This window comes from Sceloporus undulatus, chromosome 3 (assembly GCF_019175285.1).
Source record: "Sceloporus undulatus isolate JIND9_A2432 ecotype Alabama chromosome 3, SceUnd_v1.1, whole genome shotgun sequence".
Classification (NCBI taxonomy): domain Eukaryota; kingdom Metazoa; phylum Chordata; class Lepidosauria; order Squamata; family Phrynosomatidae; genus Sceloporus; species Sceloporus undulatus.
The window spans coordinates 20,208,325-20,226,437 of NC_056524.1; the positions used below are offsets into that span (position 1 = coordinate 20,208,325).

Sequence of the window (18,113 nt, forward strand, 5' to 3'; positions counted from 1 at the left end):
TAAAATATATATTTATGGGCAGCATGGGTATCTAAAGTATTATGGTATTTATAGAAAAAATATGCATTATTTTTCATGTTATTGTATTTTCTACAACAATACACTAGCATGAAAAAAGAATCTGGAAATTGCTTTCCACAGACAAGCTACAAAGTGTAGTGCTATAATTTCACCTGTAACTGTCATGGCTTTATCCTATGGAATCCTGTGATTTGTAGTTTGGCAGTGTAGTGACATGGCATAATGGTTTAAGAGTTGGACTAGGACTCTAGAGACCAGGATTCAACTGCCAACTCATCCACAAACCCACTGGGTGACCTTGGGCAAGTCGCACTCTCTCAGCCTCAGAAGCTAGCAATGGCAAACCCCTTCTGAACAAACTTGCCAATAAAACTCATAGGTTGACCTTAGGACTGCCATAAGTGGGAAATGACTTGAAAGCACACAACAAAACAACAGAAGACACTAGAGCTCTCTGGATCTTAAATATAACTCCCTAAACTGTATATCTCAGGATTCCATAGCATATCACAATGGCAGTAATTAAAGCATAGCACTAAAACTGTGTCATGTGAAAGGGCCCAAGTGCATCTGACCTATTGAAACACAAAGAGATTGTGCCCCATTCTTCCCCAAGTGTCTGTGTATGCATGTACCTTTAAGTCACCTCTCAAATTATGGTGACCCCAGGAATTTAACCGGGTTTTCTTAGGCGAGAAATACTCTCAAGTGGTTTTGCCAGTTCCTTCCTCTGAAATGTAGCCTCCAGCACCTGGTATTTATTGGCAGTCTCCCACCCAGGTACTACCCAGGGCTGAGCCTGCTTATCTTCCAAGATCAGACAGGATCTGGTGTCTTTAGAGTATGTAGGCCTTCCCTCATGGCTTTAGCAGCTGACAAAAATTAAAGAGAATTAGGAATAGAAAAGAATATTGTTGGGTTTGACAAGCTTAAGCAAGTTCTTTGTACCTCCTGAGACTCACTGTGAATAGAGACAGACCTTGTCGAGGGTTATGCGGAGTTCCAGGAGCAATGATGTGTACCCAAAACAATGTACATAATTTAAAACAAGCATGGCTAAAAATGTAAACAATAGAAAAATATGTACAAACTCATTTCCATCAGTTGATGAAACAAATATATTAGGTAAAATGTGCAAATAAATGCTTACATGGTGGTGGTGGGGAATCATAACATCTCAAAGTGATGCGGAGTCTTGAAACTGAGAGAGGAAGGAAATTATGGATTTAAGTGAAAAAAAGTGAACTTGGGACTGAAAGATTTGCACATTTGTATCCACCCTCAGGTTTACAATCTAAGTGGTTTAAGATCCACATAATTCAGAGAAAAACATGATCCTTGCACAGTGTTTTAAAAGGACAAGTATTAGCATACTTAAAGTGGTGTCAAACTGTGTAGATGCACCCTAGGATGGATGGATGGATACTTATGCTGTCATGTGTCACCAACAGGATTCTAGCCTGTATTTACAGGACCAAAGTACTGAGATGACTCCAAGGGCTAAGTTAACCTAAATCAATGGAACTGGGTCTTTAAGAGGCAGGTTTGCTAGATTGGATATGATTGACACATTGGATTTGTCAAGTTGGATGAAGATAGATACCTTCTCTTATCTTCTAAATGCCAACTTTCAGCTGTAACTTCCCCCTTCTAAAAATGTTTTTGCCTCCCTCTTGGAGAGCAATAGGGAGTGGGATTTGGGGAATCACCAGCCTAAGGCCCTTCTGAATCCTCTTCTTCAAGACAATAGCCATGTTGGGTGGGGAAGGTCACGGCTGAAAGTTGGAGTTTTGAAAAGTAAGAGGGTGACATACACCTTTCTCCTGTTTGGCAGAGCTTTATAGTACCTTTTCTTTTTCCACAATCTGTTCAGGATTAAAGTTATGGGAATCCATCTTGTATCCAAGCCTAGTTATCAACTATTTCTTTTTTATTTTTAGAGTAAGTGTTCTGTACCAGTAGAGGACTGCCATCAATAGAAACCTCCAATGCACAGAAATGGAATAGCCAGATCCTATGGTAGAAATTGTTCAGAAGTCCTACAGGGAAAAGAAGCTGAAGCCAACCATTTCTCTTTTGATTCCCTTCCTTTTGCTCTGAGACAGACAGACAGACAGACAGATAGATAGATTCAGTAATTCAGTGAAGTTTTGTTTTGTGGTGGCAGGCTAAAGTGAAGTGAGAGCCTGACAGGATACTAGCTGTGTTGGGAAATGTGTGATAGGGCAATGGTAACAAGGTTATTTCTTGTTTAGTGTGTAAAACAGTAAAACAAATCCCCCAACCAAATTCCTTGCATTCCTTGATTACTGCATTGAGGCAAATTAGACAAAACATACTCTGTTGAGTGCAACAAGAATAACCTCTTGTAACAGAACTGTGGTGTGGAAGGGGACCTTGCACCACATAACACCTATTCTGAAAAATCTTCACTGGCTGCCCATTCGCTTCCGAGCGCAATACAAGGTGTTGCTTATTACCTATAAAGCCCTACATGGCTTGGGCCCGAGTTACTTGAGGGACCACATCTCCCCACACAATCCGCCCCGCACACTCAGAACATCCGGGAAGAATCTGTTGGAAATTCCATCTTCCAAATATGTCTCCACATCCCAGATGGCCTTTTCAGTGGCGGTCCCATGGATTTGGAACAGTCTCCCCAAGGAGCTCCGTCGCATGACCCCCCTAGAAACATTTAAAAAGAAGCTTAAAACCTTTCTTTTTTGCCAAGCCTCCCCCCCGCCCCGAGGAATGAAGTTGAGCGCTCTTGATGCCATCGATTCTCTGCCTTACCCTGTGAATGATTGTGTTTTATATAATTGTATTACTTGTTTTTATCTATTTTATGAGATGTTTTTAATAGTTTTATAGTCTGTAAACTGTTTTGATCTAGGGGAAAACGGTATACAAATAAAAATTATTATTATTATTATTATTATTATTATTATTATTATTATTATTATTTGGTTCAATCCCTGATTGGTGCAGGGAAACCAGAACTACAGCATCCCTAACCCTTGGGTCTCCAGCATCTGCTTGGTGGTATCCAGTGAAGTAGAATCTCCCTTACCCATTAATTGATTTTATTTCATATCCATTGTAGGGTGCATCTACACAGTAGAAATAATGTAGTTTGACACCACTTTAAGTACTGTAGCTCTAGCCTATGGCATCCTGGGATTTGTAGTTTTACAAAGTCTTAGCCTTCTCTGCCAAAGAGTGTTGGTACCTCCCAAAACTACAAATCCTACTTCTCTCCTAAACCCTGTAGATGTTCTCCTCTGTCAGAAGATAGAAATATCCTAGGCCTTCAAACTGCTTTCTTAGTTGTGGGTAAAGGATGCCAGTCCTGAAGTAAGAAGCAACTGGTAAGACATCTTGAAGCAGCCCTGTTAGAATATAATAATAATAATAATAATAATAATAATAATAATAATAATAGTAATTTGTTTTATTTATATACCGCTATTCCAAAGATCATAGCGGTGAACAGCAAGTAAGCTAATTAGCAAGTAAGCTAATTTGCCCCCAACAGTCTGGGTACTCATTTTAGCGACCTTGAAAGGATGCAAGCCTGAGTCAAGCTTGGGCCCTTTTTCTGGTCTTGAACTCGCAACCTTGTGGTTTTGAGTGAATGGCTGCAGTACAGGCATTTAACCACTGCGCCACCAGGGCTCCCTATATTCTTTTTATGTTTCATTTTATGCTACTTTCTTCATCATACCTTCTTGACTTTCCAATCCCTTATTCAAAATTTTATTGTGTGCCTGCCAGGGGAGATATTGTGATATATAAACCATAATGTTGTTATTTTGTATTGTAAGCACAACACAGCAATTAAAATATGCTGATGGTAAATTTCAAAACTGGGATTTTCAAGTTCTGGTGAAGGGTTATGAGGCCAATCCACCAACACAGAAAACCTTTATGTTTCCATTTTGAGTAATACCCAGAAACCATCTCATTGTGACTTTCTAATACATTAATGGGATTATTCCGGCTAAGAACAGATCTCATTAGAAGAGTGATCCTGTTGAGTTTGCTGCTTATCAGGTGGAAAGAATACTTCCCAGAACAAGAAACCTGATGTGTTGCTGCTCTTTCATTTTCAAATCACAGTGAGAATACCTTTACCTTCAAATTAAATTGTAGCGCCTGGTAGAAATGATTGATTTCTTCTTCTAATATATTATACACACACACACACACACACACACAGTATTGTGAGTGAAACATAAGATGAGAAAACTCCACTTTTTTGTGTATTAACTGCAACTTTCCCATTAGTATAAAATGGTGGTGGAACAATATAGAGTGTTTCAAGTACAGGGCTTTGCTGGATCTTCTGTCACTGCAAGATGAAATACCAAGAATGCAGAATAATAATTTTTATAGATGTTACAAATATTTTTCCATCCAATGCATTGTCTAGAGGAGAGTTCCTCAACCAGGTTTTCCTGGAACTATAGGAATCAACAGGTGGTTTCTAAGGGTTCAAAAAAAGATTGTGATTGAAAAAAAAGAAAATGAAAACTAGATATAATAATTTGTATTCAGAGGTTCGATGAGACCTGAAAATTAATTCAAGGTTTTCTCCAGGATAAAAAAGAAAGAAAGCCCAGTCTATAATTTACAGAAAATATGATAAAACATAGCAATAGGAATTTTATGTACACAAAAAATAAATTTAATTTAGAATACATTTGGCTCACCCAAAATTTATTTTTGCACACTCTTGAGATTTCCCATTCTGGGGTGGTGTCTTCTATTCCATAGATAATCTGGGAGAAGGAAAGAGCTTTGATTATGAACTGTCCATTAAAAAACAAAACAAAAAAAAAAAAGGAATGGATGTCATGGAAGTCAAAATTTACAGTTTTGCTTTAAAACCATATGGCACAACATTAACCACTCAGAAATCTGAATGTTCTTGAAATAGTGATGGTATGTTTGGAGGTGCTGATGTCTCATTCAAATTGTCTTTTGATTGCACAAACATCCAGAACCTTTCTCACAAGTTAGCATACGGTGTGAGTATTCTGTAGTGCAGGAGAGGAATCAACGAAAATCAGACAGAAGGAGGAGAGCTGTGAAACAGAGAGGGTGGACAGTAAATTTTGTATGTATATTTATATGTGTCCTCTGCAGTGGGAGCTTCTAGAGTGCACCCTGATTTGAATTTATTTTGGTTGTATCAACAATCCTATTGGTTGCTTTAGTTGCTCTCAGCTACAGAAGACCCAGTAAATCAATTACTGAATGGTGAATCAGTATAGAATCAGTATAGAGTTGAAAGGGACCACAAGGGCCATCTGATCGAGTCCCCCGCCACACAGGAGTTCAGAACAAAAGTATTCCCAAAAGATGGCCATCCAGCCTCAGTCTAAAAACTTTCAAACAAGGTGAGTTCATAACGTTTCAGGGCAGTCTGTCCACTGTAAAACATCAGCTATAGTGAAGGAGTTACTTATGTTTAGGTGCAATCTCTGTTCTTGTAATTTGAAACCAATTACTCATGTTCTAGACTTGGGAGGATCAGGAAACAGGCTTGCTCCACCTTTGCATGACATCTCTTCAGAAATTTAAAGGTCTCTGTCATGTCACTTCTCCTTCTTCTCCAGGCTAAACATCTCCAGCTCCCTAAACAATTTCTCACAGGACTTGGTTTCCAGACCTGTGATCATTTTACATGCCCTCTTCTGGATGCATTCCAGTTTATCAGTGTCATTCTTGGACATGTAGGAAATCTCATTTGGATCTGCCTTTAAAAATGCATGCATAGCTCATGCCATCTTTCACCTGGTCAAATGAAGAACTATTTGGTGCCTTGAGTCCTAATACTGGGAGAAAGGTGAGATATCAGAAAATAAATAAATATTCATCGTCCCATTGTACTGGTTATTTGGCAGATGGTCAACAATTTATGTAGCACTCAGAGGCATGTCTGAGCAAAACTTGCTCAAACCTAATTCCTTGATTGTTTAAAATCAGAACACTTCTTTTTGTGTTAACAGTCAGAATAAATGGGAGAAAATCACATACCTCACTGGCTGTATGTGGCCCTAACCCTTTTGTGCTGTCCACAGTCAAACCTTCACATCCCCACTTTCTCTCCCAGACAATCCAAAAATGGCAAAAGAAAGAGAAAGAATTCACTTTCTTGGAAGCCCCCAGAAGTGGTGATTCTTGTTTAAAACAAGATTGACCACATGCATTATTTTCTGTCTGTTTGTCCAAAGGGATTTTACAAAACAAAACCTGGCCTTTGCATCATTTTTGTTAATTTTCATTTCTGTATTGAAAATTTGTGGACCTTCAGAACCTGTCCACCTCACATTAGCAGCACCCTGAGGTCCTAAATCTTATAACAACCTACTATAATCATTTGACCTATACAAATCCCTCATGCTCCTACTTGAGCAAAAATACAACTGCAGAATTTAGTATCAGTATCATTTATGTCAACAACATTAGATCTATAACACAATAAACAGAAAGATTTTTGTTGGTTTCTTATGCATTCATCAGTTCCCCTAGAGAAACCAGTTGGACCTTTATTGAACATTTATTGGTGTAACAGGGAGCCTGCTTGTTTTTTAGTTGGTTAGCAGGTTCAACTGTGACTTGGAGATCTGCCTTCTAGATCTGACTGAACCATTAAACTTATTGGGCAATTTGGGACCAGGTTATGAAGATGCAAGGAGGATGAAGAGTGCCATGGAAATATTCCAGTGTCTGCAGTAAAATAAGAATAAAAGGAATAAGAATACTAATAATGATTTCAACTATTTTCTATTCAACAGATTATTCTGAAAGGATTCTGTCCTTGACTGAACACATCGCCCCCTCTCTCGTTCACAATCATTAAGGACTATTTTTCTGCAATTGCATCCATTTCAAAAGACACTTATTCCTAGCTCAGAAACCAACAAATAGGTAAGATAAGTTTTAATTTACATTTTAGAGGACTGCATGAATTGTGATAGATCTGATATAAAGTGCTTTCAAGCATAATTTGGATTTCATCATCCCATTAATTTCCTTTTCTATATGCAACTCCATATATAAAATCAAGGGATACTTGGAGGAATTTTGCATATGCACCCAGTTTGCCCTTGCATCAACACAATGTTGCATTAAATAGGCCTTTGGTCTCACCCAACATGCCTCTTCTCATGCTCTTATGCTTATTTGATTTTTCATTGCAAAAATACTTGTGCAAACCAGTCAGTCAAAACTATTGTGTAGCCCACTGCTGGAAATTGGTTGTGCTATTTGTTGGAAGAAGCATCACAATGACCATACTGCAGTGCCACAAGAAGTTTCATTGAGACAGGGACCTTACTCTTCCACATGAGTTTGAACAGGATCTGAGATGTCCAGGTGATGTCATTCTTTTGATCCCATCAACCCCATAGGTGTGTTTGTTGGGGACACAAGGAAAAGAGATTTCCTGGTAGCTTCTCCAGACATTTTGGCAATTCATTCCCTTTTCTGAAAGGGGTTTTTAATGGACTGATGCAGTAGTTATAAAAAATTGTGCTTTCAATTTGTTTTTTACTCAGTATTCTATTAATAATAAAATTTGTATTCTTGTGTCTTAGTATTCTAACTTTTTATTATCGGTGCCTGCACCCATTTTAATTTTGTTGTGAACCACTCTGAGTTCCATTTCTGGAATAAAGTTGGAATATAAGGCTGCTGTCATATGGCAGAATCAATGCACTTTGACAACATTTTAATTGTCATGGATATATCCTATGAAAGCTATCTCACAAAACTACAAATCCCAGAACTACATAGCATTGAGCCATGGTGGTTAAAGCTTTGCTAAACTCCATTAATTTTACAGTGTATAAACAGCCTATGTCAAATAAAATAAAACCAATCCAGTCCACCTTCTGGTGTTCGTTCATCTTCTGTTCATCTTGTGCAAGAATCTGCTCAATTTTATGTTTCCCCAGTTATAAGCAAATCTAATACCACTAAGGTCCATAACAGTTTGGAATAATCATCTGTGCTGGAAGAACAATACTATCCTCATTGGAATCAGTCATGGCAATAGGACTGTTCAAACCGTCCTGAAAGGCCAGCCTGTGGGCAGAATAGGGGCATCATGTCCAAGGACGCACGCCCCGACTCCATCCCCCAGGGTGCCCAGAAACTGCACACCGCTCCATATGGCACACAGTGTCATGGTGCTCCTCTGGCTCCGCATCCATATGACACAGTGCTGAAGAAGCACTGTATAGCTGTGGTAATGAAGCTATGGTGCCCTTTCAAGGACAGAAAAACGAAAGGTCAGATCGAGGCCACAGTATGAGGTTACCACGGCTCTGATCTGGCAAGAAAAGGGGCGGTGTCTTGCTGTCTCTTAGGAGCTGTATATACAACCCCTAATACCTTGTTCCACCTGAAGAGAAGAATCTTACTTTCCAATAAAAATGTCTGGAGCTCATTTTTGTTAACCTACCCATGCCATTTCATGTGGTGTTGATTCATAAGAAGTGTGCATGTGTGATAAATTGGAAGATGCACTAATTGTGTTCCTGTCCGCATGCCTTGCCTTCTCAGCAGGTTACTTAATTAATTGCCCACCTAGTTTCGCTTTTAAAGCTATAAATGGGGCACTTGCTCCTCCCCCTCTCTAACCAGATTAATTAGATGGATTGTAAGGTGTCTTACACACACACACACACACACACACACACACTTTCTCACATTGGTATTGGTATGCTGTGTGCAGCCTTAATTACTAAAGGGACATAGTTCTCAGTGTGATCCCTCATCATTGTAACTGCAGTCATGTCAATTTCATTTAGACTTTGTTAATTTCACCTTCGCTGGTAATTTCTCTGTAGCTAACTGACAACTTGATGGTGCTTCTATTTACAGAGGGTGGCAAATGAAACCAATTTCCTCTAGAGGCAGATTGATGGAGAGATACCAAAGAGGATATGTGGTTCTAGAAAACAAAGAAATACATTACTATACTTCCCTGGGAGCGTAAGGGGTGGTAGATCCAGGCCATGCAAGGAAAACAGATTCACAAATCTGGAAGGGTCATCAAAGGTTATCTAATCCATTGCCAGACACAGCTAAACATCCCTGACAAGTTTCCACACAATCTTCATTGTGATTTTTATTTGAATGGTTGCAAACTTACATTTTAATCACGGTATGAAATTTAAAATTCACCTAGAGAAGTGGTTTTAAAGCTTTCTGGTGGCAGTCTATTCTAAACTGACTGGTGTGCTTGGGAATCCAAATAAATTTGTCATAGATCATCATTCTGTTGTAGAAAATATCCCATCATTCTTGGTTATTAGGGGATAGTAGCATTGAATAGGTTGTTTTAATCTTTTTTGTTTGCTTTTTAACTGTCAACCCTGCCATTTTACTTGCTGTGTATGTGTGTGTGTGTGTGTTGAGCTATACAAAGGAAAAGGTACTAATTCAGTACAGAGACATTTTGTGCAAAAAGAAGGAAACATAATGGGAAAAGTGATTGTTGTATCCATCTTGCATAGAAAATGAGACCTATCACTTGGAAGATCCTTGACATGTCATGATGGCTTTTCTTGATAGAAACCTTGCCAAGTGAGAGATTATCCTTCTTCTGAACCCTAATCTGAACTAGGATTATAATTTTTTGCTTATTTTTTTTTATTAACATGATAACTAACATTTTTAGAGTTTTGTTTTTCACTGTTGTTTTAATCTAGAGACGTTCTACAAAACTTTTGCAGGGTTTTTTTGGTGAAAAAAATGGCAAGACTCCTACATTTCTGTTGTTTAATACAAATCTCTTATGCACGTGTTCCGTATCAGCCCAAGCATTTCCATAGGGAAATGCACACATGTGTATGCTATCTGGAATATACTTGGCTGTTGTATTTTTTTTCAAAATAGAATGTTTTTGTGAGGAAAATTAAAATAAAAAGTGTGTTTTGCTCTCCCGCATCTTGAAAAAAATGTAGCTATGGCTGACATTTTTTTCCACCTATGAGGAACATGAGAATTTGCAAGTATTAGTTACATATCTAGCTGGAATGCAAACTTGCAAGAAATGTTTCTCCTCTATTACTGATCTCAGAACGAAGGAACTCCAATATTCCCTGGGAGACACTTATGCAATATCTTTGGTGCGGAAGATACTGTTTTTGTGTGGATTCAAGTTGTTTCTGATTTATGGTTACCCTAAGGCAAACCTCTCATGGGGGTTTATGGGACTAAGAGTGTGCATCTCATCCAGGGTCACACAGTGGGTTTCCATGTCCAAGCAGGGAATCAAACCTTGATCTTTAGAGTTTTAGTCCAACACTCCAACCACTACTCTATGCTGTCTCTTGGCAGACAATACTAGCCTTTGGTAATACTGATATTGGCTATCCTAGCTATGAATAACACTTCTGTTTATGTTTTTGCCCTTCTAGCATTGTCATGTATCAAAATTGTGTCATATATTTCACAGTGAATAAGAAATGTATCAAATGGGGTCCCATGCAGTTCAACTTTTCCATACCTTTCTAATTTTTATTTATTGCCTTCATTTATATCCCACCTTTTCCCTAACACTGCAATGCTAGATGGCTGACAAATTATTAAAATCTATACAGATTAAATTAAAGGCAAAAACAGGGAAATGTAGAATATATTTCAACAGTTATTTCAAACTAAACTATCTACAGAATTTTCAACAATTTCAAAAATCTATTAAAAACAGATGGTAAAATTAGTTTCCAAAATTGACCTGTACCTTCATACATTTGATGGAAAGTACTTACCATAGAATCATAGAGCTGAAAGAGACCTCAAGGGCCATCCAATCCAACTCCCTGCCATGCAGGAATCCACACTCAAAGCACCCTGGACAGAGGACCATCCAGTCTCTGTTTAAAAACCTCCAAAGAAAGAGATTCCACCACACTCTGGGGGAGTGTGTTCCACTGCTGAACAGCTCTTACTGTCAGGAAGTTCTTCCTAATGTTGAGGTGGAATCTCTTTTCCTTATCTTGACTCCATTGCTTCATGTCCTAATAGTTTATCACCATCACCACCACTCAAAAAGCAACTTACCCCTGGCAGGATAAAGTCACTTATGGGATGCAGTCAGGTATTATCACAAGGAAAATTCCGCCGATGCTGCTGGGAGACTGCTTCCCGGCTAAATCCCAGCTCCCAGCTGCACTCAGCTGGTTGATTTGCTCTGCAGACCATTCACCATTTTTGTTGCCCTCCTCTGGACATGCTTCAGATTGTCAACATCTTTTTTTTTTTTTTTTGAATTGTCGTACCCAGAACTGGATGCAGTATTCCAGGTGAGGACTGGCCAAAATACAATTTTAAAAAAGATACAGATTCAATATATTAAAAGGGCAAGTTATTCAATATATCAGCAATAAATAAAACATGAGTAATTTAAGTAGTGAAAAGGAAGGTAATTTTAACAAATGAATACAAAACAAAACAAGGTTTAGCTCCATCCACAAATATAGTTACAACAATTGAACTCCATCATCGTAGATACTTCTGCGGCCCTGCAAAAACCTTCCGCTTAAATCAGGCAGTGCCCCATCTGAGAGGTTTCTGAGATGCTACAAATCAGGGAGCTGGGAAATGACTACTCCAATGCTATCCCAGTCATGGGACTTATTGAACCAGGTAGCTGGAGAGATTGCTCAAGATCCTGCCACAGCTCCTTCTTTCAACATGCTCCATGACTGGAAGAGCTCTCCAGAAATCATTCCCAAGTGCCTCAATCTGCAGTGCTGTAGAAATTCTTTGGTATGGCTGCTGCCTCTCTTAAGAGGTAGGTTTTGGGGGTCATGTTTGGTTGTTAACAACCGTAAATGTAAATTCCAACAGTTACAAGATTGTAAGCCTGGCTTACGATCTCATAAATATTGAAAAGGAAGCCAGCAAAGGTTTTTAACGGGGAACATGAATGGAATAAAGAAACAGGGAGGGGAGAGATCTTGCACACTACTACTACAAATAAGTATAAAACGTTCCTGTTAGTAAAAAATGAGCCTATTTTCTTTAAAAGCTTGCTGGCAACCAACTGCAAACAAAGGTAGAGCAACAGCTGTAAATAGGAGACTTTTGGGTCTCAGGCTCATTATCCAGATGGATGATGACTATCCAATTAAATTTTATTATAGAAGTGCGAAAGGGGATGAAGGAGCAAACATTCTGTTAGCTGCTTTGCTCCATCATTTACCTGAAGAATGAATTATATCTGTGTAGTTCTAAACATCACTAATTAATTTTAGAGATGTTTTTCTCTCTTTTTGTTGTTGTTGACCTGCTAATAAACTAGAGATCTCAGTTTCAGCAAGGAAGGAGCCTTGTTAAAAAGTGTATTTTTTGTACCTGCATGAACATATTGAGAAGAATATAGTTCATTCATGGCAATGTCAAACACTTTACCTGCTGGCCCAAATAATTGAGAATTATATTGGAGGGCCAGAGAGCTATTGAAATAAATGAGATAGACAGACCACTCCAAAACAGACACAAGTGAATTAGAACTGATGAACCCGATTAGAGTGGATTTGCAATGTCACTTTAAATACTCTCCAGTCTCATTCATCTTGTTGCACCTGATCTGTCATTTCATGACCACTTAAAAAGCATTCAAGCCATTTAAACTCAATGATGAATTTTTGTGTTGGGGGGAGGGGGATTTGATGGAAGGGTAATCCATTCTGTAAGAGCACCCAGCTGCAATTTTGTGGCTGACATATTTTGACTCCTCACTCCAGCATCAACTGCTGGTCTTGACTCAGGGAAAGAGTTCAGATGGCTGGCCAAGTGCCAGCTTGTCTAAATTTATCCACATTATACAAATGACAGGACTCCCATGACCTACTGAGCCAAAAACCTAATCTGATGCTTGGTTTTTGCTAGATGTAAAATCTACTAGAACTGATAGGAGAGACAATTTTTTATCTTTTTTCTAAAAGAGAGACTAAATAGAAAAAATCAGTGTCTTTGATTCTCAGATAAGTTAATACTGATTCTATCATTGTGATCAGAGGAATATAGAATTTGCAAAGACTTGCTCCTGTCCTTCCATCAGGGCAGAAATATAGGAGTCATGATCCCCATACTCTTCTCATGTATTGATTTCTCTGTATGTTTACTATTTTTTTTCAATTGCACCAGATAGGAAGGTCATCATTTAACACTGCCCTAGGGCTGAATGTTGCCCTATATTTGGGGTCTGGTCAAAGCTAAAGCATGCTCATAAATTTTCTCACAATATCTTGTCACAAATATTCTGACATATCAAAACACTACCTATCAATTAGAGGTATGCAGTGAGCTGGCCCTCAGTCTATAGATGGTATTTAGAGTCCTTGTTAGCATGATAGCCAAACATTAAGAGCTTTCTAGTCGTGTGAAAGAATTAACCTGGTTGATACTTTTTTGCATTCACTTCACAGTCAGGGCTGGGAAAAGATATGAAGGATGGGAAACAGCTAGAGGAGTGATATTTTGTTTGTTTGCTTGTTGTTGATAACAGGCTTGTATAGTTCTCATAGATATCAGAGGAGAGATGGATCACACAAATAAACTTTGAATTCTTTGTTTGATTCTGCACTATATACTCTTGGGAACTCACCATCCATTGGCCTTAGCTTGAGGGAATGTATCCCAGACCAAGCAATGGGGAATTTGAGTTTTGGTCAAGGGATAAGTCTGAGTAAAATTTGCTTGGGGCCCCAATTCTAGTTTAGACCGTGAGGAGTACTGGACTCTGACAGTAAAAGAGCTGGAATGTGCCTCTGTTGTGTATCATCTGCTGTAGCATCTATCACCAATAAAGCTTATGCTATAGCAGTAATGTATAGTCAGCCCTTGGTATCCATGGGGGATCCATTCTGGATCTCTCCACAAATACCAAAATCTTCAGAGGCTCAAGGTCCGTTGTCCCCAATAGTGGCATGTGTATCTATCTGTGCCACCATTAGGGACAACAAGACTTCAGTGGTGGCACATGGATGCAGCTATGCTCTAATTAGTGACAATGAGACTTCACCTGAAGTCCTGTTGTCCTCAATGGCAGCACAGCCATGTGCACACACTGCCAATGGGGACAACGTGGGCTTGCCATCCACAGATACTCAAATCCATTGATGGCAAAAATGCAGATATCGAGGGACAACTGTATATGAGTGTCCAGCACTGAAAGAACACTGGGAAAGGCCTGGAGCTACATTCATTCCTACACATTTGCGGCTTTGACTCTTGTGGATTTGATTATTCATGGATTTTATTAATATGTTCTTTCTAGGAATAGCTAGGTCCTCCAGCATAACTCTAAGGTCAAGTTTAACCAAAAGAAACCCTGAAGGACCTAGAGATTTCTAGAGAGAACACTCCACTGGGCATTTGTAGCTCCTCCAGCACAATTCTATGGTCAATGTCTGGCAAATTTTGACCACAGAGTTGCACTGGAGGACCAAGAGATGCCTAGAGAGGTGTTCTGTCAAGTTAAAACATAGTGTTTTTGTTATTTGTGGTTTTTCTACATTCATGGGGGGGGAGGTCCACTGCACCTAAACCCAACGAATGTGGAGGGATGAGTGTACCGTATATCCAGTTCTGGAATGAGACAAGGTGCCCTGACATAACAAAACATCTCATCAAGAAAATGGTCAGCCATCATGACATTTTTCACATTTAGGGATTTTTTTTAATGAAAACAATTGTGCAACTTCTTGCACAATTCTCTCCAACTTTTTTTCTTTCCTTCTCTCTCTCTCTCTCTCTTACACACACATATACATTACATAAACCCCACCATTTTGCACTCAAGGCTCTTGAAACACACTGGTGTGGAGGAGACAGGGCTTGCTCCACCAAAATGTTGAGTGGATGGTATCACATCTTGATCCAAGAGCCATCCATGTTATTGCTTATTTATACAAAATCCCACCATTTACATTCAAGAGGGAGATCTCATAAGAGTGAGGGAACAGTTACCCTCTCCTCCAAATTTAAGGGAAAATATAAAGAAGAACAGGTCAGTGAGGACTGAGCATGGTCAGTGGCCATGGAATGCTGACTGCCAAGACAGATTACCTTATTTCTCTACTGTTCATACTGTTTTTATTTTCCCTTCCTAAAACAACACACATAGAGAGAATTAAGACAGGTGCACTTGGAAGGATACTGAGTGAATTAAATACTAGAGATCCTTAGACGGCTTGAGAGAAAGCTGAAAGGGAGGAGGATGACCTTAGTATCTGTCACCTCAGCAAATCACATTGTTCCACTGGTGCTGTGATGCGTAGAGCTGGAAATGATGAAGATGAGTACAATAGACTTTCCCACAGACTGAGTTTTCCAGGTCATTTAATTCTCTCATGTACCTTGAGAGACTTTCCCAACACATTTAATGATAACAGATTGTCACATTACACTGTCCATGCTGACCTGTTTGGTGACATGCCAAAAATTCTTTCCACACAAAGCCAGCTTCAGTTGGAGTGAGGAAATGCTTTTAGGGACAGGTAAAATATACTGACCCAGGGGACTGAAAATAAACTGTCTGTTCTGGGAGAAATACTTAATACCTCTTTATTAACACCCAATGATGCCCAACCTATTATGTGTATGTGTTGGGGGTGATATTTTAAGAGCTCATAGGATTTTTCTTTTCATTTTTATTCAAGTTTGAATTTGGAAAAAAATATTGGGTGCAGAACTTTTGGACCTTCAGATTTAGCTTACAATTCCCATTAACCCAAAACAGATGAACAATGGTATGGAGTTGTGGGCATTGTATTCCAAAACATGAGAAGAGGGTCTAGCATCCATGTTTAGAATTTATATGCAGAAACAATTTTGACATGGAGATGTCTTGTAAAAAGGAAATGATTAAACATGCAAATTCCAACATGATACAACATATATCATAGATATTTAGGAGCATAGGAAGCCACTTATATTTAATGTTCATCTACACCAGTATTGGCAATTCTGACTGACAGTGGACTTCCCAGGTGATCTTCTCAACTTGGCTTAGCTTCCTAAAAACCAGTCAAGCTCAGGTGTTTCCAGGGTGATAAGGTTTCTAATATTTTTTCTGAAAACTTGAAGAACTCTGACTGAAATTCTACATCCAAATTACATAGTGCAGTGCTTACTCCTGCCACCATGATATATTAGGGTTATTTCAGGTGAAGGAATCATAGAGTCATAGAATTTATTTCATTGACAATTTGGTCTCCAAGAAGTGATATTTAGAAGCATACTATATCTGAACATGAATGTCTCATACAGATCTAATTGCTAAGACCAATTTGTTTATCTTTTCATACTAGCTAAGGGTAAATCATCTCATATTTTAAAATGGCCCTTTCATCATTATGTTTTGTGTGATTTGTAGACTTGGAAGGGACCTCTGAGATTGTCTAGTTCAGTCCCATGCTCAATACAGGCTTTGGAATACTTGATGGAGGGCTATCCAGCTTCTCCTTAAGCACTTCCAAGGGTTGTAAATCTTCAAAAATTTCATTCTCACAGGTGAGAACTAATAATTTTATAATTGTTTCTCACTGTGAGGAAATAAGAATTTTTTAAAAATGCACACTTTGTTAAAAACGTATGCCGTTTCTCTGAACAGAAAACAGCATTTTAGTGCAGGAAATAACATGTTTGCATAGAAAACAAACTTTGTGCAAAGAAAAAAGTATTTTCCTGTACAAAAAATTGTTGTTCTCTGTGAAAAATATGTATTTTTTAAACTCAGAATGACTCCAAACCTGAAAAGATTCTTATCCGTCTAGGATTCTTCTCCTCAGTGTTTCCCAGCACTTGAGCAACCACTGTTTCAACCAGTTTTTGAATATTTTTCAAATATTCTTTCTATCCTTATTACCTGAAGAAAAGGATAACCTACTATATCACAAGACAAAATGTGATTAGTAGGTAATTTCTACTAGTTTCACTATGATCCCCCTGTCTCCTACTTAGCTTTTCTTTTTCCTAAAATGCAAAGAAAAAAAGTTAGAAATTAACATTTTCTCCACCTAACTATTCTTCCTAACATTTTCCTCCTTGTTAAATCAGAGAGAGTCCCCAAAAGGCCAAATTGATTGAGTGATTTTTGCATTTTTTGTTTGTCAGTTCAACATACAGACAAGGAATCTATCTAGTTTTAGCTCAGGAAACATTAACTGATTAAATGGAGGAGAACAGAGTTCATTAGAGACAGGTGCAGGTGAGTCTTGATTTATACCAGAGTTGAATTTCTGGACTCATTATGTAAATTTTAACAGATGTCAATAGGGGGGCATTTATTGGAGACCTAGACCCAGATATATCTGAAGTAGCCACAGAGTAATCAATTTTACACAACCCATCAACAATTTTAAAGAGATTTAAAGTATCAAATCACAGGTAACTTCTTTCAGATTAGAGAAACCCTTCCCTTCCAAATAATAAGACTAATTGCTCACTCTTCACTTAAGCAAGCAGAGGAAACCCTGTCCAGTCACACCAAATTTCCAAGATTCCAGTTTCGTCATCCCCTTATGCCCCCACTTCTAAGCAGACAAAGGAAACCCTTTCCTCCAAATGATGATAATATTTCATAGAATCATAGAGTTGGAAGAGACTGCACGAGCCATCCAGTCCAACCTCACCTTCCGACTAGGGCCCTCCGTTCTGGTAGTCAAGGCCTTCTGTCACAGCCCAGGATTTCCTCTGCCCCATCCCGGATTTGCCCCTTTTCACTCGCTGCCCCTCACTCCTGGAACCTTCTTCCCCCACGAGCAAGAGCCATCACTTCTTTAACCAGCTTCAAAATGGAGTTTAAGACCATTCTGTTCAGGGCAGTGTTCCCAGGCATTGCATAATTGTCACTTGCTATTTGATGTTCTTTTCTTTTCTTGCCTGTTTTATTGAATCATTTCCTGTATTGCTATGTATTTTATATGTATTATCCTACTAGAGATGCCCCTTCCCCCCCACCACTCCCTCTGTGTCGTGTCTTTCTAGGTTGTAAGCCTGAGGGCAGGGAACTGTCCAATTAAAAAGATTGTATGTACAGCGCTGTGTAAATTTACAGTGCTTTA

At 38.8% G+C, this 18,113-nt stretch overlaps 1 protein-coding gene across 4 annotated transcripts in view; it reads left to right on the forward strand.

Moving 5' to 3' along the window:
• CNTN5 (contactin 5) overlaps positions 1-18,113 on the forward strand; it is a 932,298-nt gene that overhangs the window by 275,846 nt on the left and 638,339 nt on the right. For all 4 annotated transcript variants that reach the window (XM_042459705.1, XM_042459707.1, XM_042459709.1 and 1 more), the window contains one exon: positions 6,825-6,957. The gene's annotated coding sequence lies outside the window, so the exon portion shown is untranslated. The remainder of the gene's footprint in view (positions 1-6,824; positions 6,958-18,113) is intronic.